Consider the following 3673-nt stretch of genomic DNA (forward strand, 5'->3'; position numbering starts at 1 on the left):
TCACCTCTTCCTCTCCTCCTCCTCCTCGGTTCTTCTCTCCATCTCTCGTTTTGTTTTTTTTTATGTTCAGTTTTTACATCATGGAGAGCTGGTCGCTGATCTTCAGGGTGAGTCTCTGCAGCTTTCTGCATGTTTTCCCCTCATACTGTGTGTGTGTGTGTGTGTGTGCGTGTGTGTGCGCGCGCGTGTGTGGGCGTGTTGGTGTGTGTGCGCCACTCACCTGCTGTCGCTCTCTAACTTTAAAACTACATTTTCTGAACATTTTTCTGTTTTCATTCTTCTTTTCTGCGAGTTTTCTTTCTCCATCTCTTCATTTTTGTTTCGTTTATTTCTGTTTTTATTTCTTTTCACCTCTTTCTGTTCTGTCGTTCTCCATCCAAACTCTCCGGGTTTCATTTTCCTTTTCCCTCCATCCTCATTCATTTTTCCAGTTTTCCTCCTCAATCATTTATTTCATCTCCTTCTCTTTTTGATTTTTCTCCCTCTTATTTCCTCTTCCTGTTTCCTCCAGCATCACTTCACCGTCCCGCGCGTGTGTGTGTGTGCGTGTGTGTGTTATATAACCTCAGCAGTGAGTGTGTAGGCTGTAATCTCAGACTGACATCTACAGGAGCAATCTGCCCCCCTTCAGATAAAACAGAAGCAAACAGGAACAGGAAGTTGTCCCCGTTGTTGCCCTGGAGGGCAAATTGCTCTTGTCGAGTTTGGAAACTTGCTGCCAAAGATCGAGGTTTTGTCTGGAATCAGAATTGTTGCCGAAGTTGAAGTTTTGTTTGGTGGGATGAATTTTTCAGCTGCAGTGGTTCCGGGTCCAGATTGACTCTGGTTCTGTTCTGTTCTGGGCTCTAAACTGGTGATGGGTCAGAACCGGGTCGCTCCATTTTCACATGCAAGATCCAATTCCAGCGTTGAGAAACTCAAATGTTTCACCCAAAAAATCAGACCTCCATCCATCCATCCATCCATCCATCCATCCATCCATCCATCCATCCATCCATCCATCCATCCATCCATCCATTTTTTTCCATCCAAACAATAATCCATCCGTCCATCCATCGCTTTACCCATCTTTCCATCTATCCATCTTTGCCGTTTTTATTTTTTCCAGGTTCCATATTTTTATACTTTTAATCTTTCAGTTGATTTAAATTTAACTCCAACTGGAGTCTGAAATGAAGAAAGACGAACACTGAATAAAAATGGCCGTTTCATTCCTTTGGACAACCGGAGATTCACTCATCAGTTGGCCAGAGTTTGGCGCTTCCATCTCTGATCTGTGAAAAATGGGTCAGTTACTAAAAAAATAACATTTTAGCAATTAATTAAAGCTTAAAATGGAGAACTAACAATACAAACATTTCAACCAACATGAATCAATCAAAGCTGAGGTAAAGATCAGGATTAAATGCTGGATGCATAAATGTAGAAGTTCATCGACCCCCTAACATATTTAATCATTTTATTGCTTTTATAAATCAGTCAGGATCAACAAAATTTGGCTTTTTTGACAAAAATATTTACCAAAAAAAAAAAACTGTCAAAGTGGAAACTCACAAATAAAGATATCTAACATGAAACAAGTGATTGCTTAAATATTCAGCTCCTAATTCAACAGCCCTCCAGCCTGCTGGTGCTGGTGGAGATCACCTGATTGCAGTTTTAAAGATGCCTGGTTCTGGAAGGTCCATGACCTGGCTAATCAGTATTCCTGGACACTATTAAACCATGGAAAACTGTCCAACCAATCAGAGAAAAGGTTATTGAGACGTGTAAGTCAGGGGCTTCACTGCAGCAGGCCAGGTAATTAGAGCAGCAACGACTCAAAGCGTCCAGCTAAAGCTACTGGAACGGTCACTTATTTCATGTGAACATTTTTATTTACTTGTGGAAATCAGTTTTCACTTTGACATTAAAAGTTGTTTTTTGGCAAAATACACCATTTTTATTGATCATGATTGATTTGTAAAGCCAATAAAAGGCTAAATATCCAAGCAGTGTATTTAAGTTAGTTTAACTCCAGTGACTCCTAAAATGATCACCAAGAGACTTTATTAATGAAATGTGATTATTCCAGCTCATCTTTATCCTTTAATGTTTATTGTCACCAGTTTTCCTGGAATCATTTTCTGCAAGTCTACAAAATAAAAGTCATCAGGAATGAAAACAAAATTTGATTAAAAATAAGCAAATAAACAGGAAAAAAGTTACACCCTAAGTGATGTCACCAGTATGACGAAGTATTAGAGAAGTATTACAAAGAAACATTTCAAATAAGAATAAAGTTGCGAGAATGAGAATAAAGTCAGTGTTTTGAGATTAGTCAATGACAAGAATAGAGGTCAGTATTATGCTTCTAGTTTTATGACTTTATTCTTGTATGACAATATTATTGTAATTTTATAGCTTTATTTTAATTGTATTTTTTATGATCTTAGATTGGATTTACAGCAAAATACCAAAGCAAACAGAAAAACTGTTTTCATACAGCAGACCAAATGTATAAAAACTAAGCTTTAATTTATTAATCTTTCCACTATTTATTTTAATCCTCACATAGTTTGATAGCAACACACACAAACTGCCTGGTCTTTAATATTTTTAGATGTTAATATTTTGCTCTGAAAACTGTGTAACCCCAATTTGATGCCATCAGACATCTGGTCAGGATTTCATTCACTTCGCAAAACAACTTGATTAAAACCGTGTAAATAAATTCAGCTTGTGATTTTATCCTCAGCAAATCTTTGGGAAAACTTGCTGGAAGAGGAATTTCAATGATGTAACGATGTGGCATCAAATCTGCCGGGTTTTTTTTTTTTTTCCTGAACTTGAATCTCTAATAGGGTTGAGATTCACACTGTTTCAGATCAGGGAGGAACTGGTGGCAGTTCAGGATATTTCCGACCCATGAGTAATGTTTTGACTCATGCTTATTTGAAACGTTACTTGGATGTTAAGTGGAGGAATGTAAATTTAGATTCTGTAGGAAGACGATGAGCTGTGGGAGTTTCTGAAGGCTCGGAAACTAGTTCATGCTGTCTGCGTCGTCTTTCACCGCTGATACAAATGGCAAACATTAAAACTAAATTAAGTAAACAAACATCTCAGAAGCTAAAACATAGCTTCACAACCGATTGGTTAAATGTCTGATAGCTTCAAAATAACATTTTTGAACACATTATACATCTCAAAAACTGATTTTTTTTAGGCATTGAGCTTACCACTTATACAAAAAATACATCAAAAACAGTCAAATTGAGTGTTTATTGTGATTTAAAGCAACTCCAGCCTTGGATGAATAATTCCACTTTATTATTTATTGAACAGAAACTGAAGCAAAATGCAGAAGCATTGATTTAACTGAATGATCCTAGATGAACTTCAGGTTATTTAGTAATGGTTTTATAATATTCCTTATGGTTTGACAGCAACAAAGTTGGATAGTAACTACCTATATTTATTCATTTACAACTACTTGAGTAACTTTTTTGAAAAAAAAAAAAACTTTTAGGAGTATATTTAATCAAGTAACTTTATTTTGAAGTATTTCTGCTCTTGAGTAAAGTTTCTTGATTTTCTAACCACTGAATGAAAAACAAACGGTAACACTTTATTTGAAGGGGGGTGAATAAGACTGACATGACACTGTCATAAACATGTCATAACACCTGTC

The 3673-nt window shown here is 36.5% G+C and overlaps 1 protein-coding gene across 6 annotated transcripts in view; it reads left to right on the forward strand.

Moving 5' to 3' along the window:
• Window positions 1–3673, forward strand: part of shank3b (SH3 and multiple ankyrin repeat domains 3b) — a 49417-nt gene continuing 45744 nt past the window's right edge. For all 6 annotated transcript variants that reach the window (XM_015055725.1, XM_015055726.1, XM_015055723.1 and 3 more), the window contains exon 1: window positions 1–107. The gene's annotated coding sequence lies outside the window, so the exon portion shown is untranslated. The remainder of the gene's footprint in view (window positions 108–3673) is intronic.

The sequence above is a fragment of the Poecilia latipinna genome, unplaced genomic scaffold, assembly GCF_001443285.1.
Source record: "Poecilia latipinna isolate Pla-1442-1.1 unplaced genomic scaffold, P_latipinna-1.0 Scaffold1333, whole genome shotgun sequence".
In the NCBI taxonomy this organism is placed as follows: domain Eukaryota; kingdom Metazoa; phylum Chordata; class Actinopteri; order Cyprinodontiformes; family Poeciliidae; genus Poecilia; species Poecilia latipinna.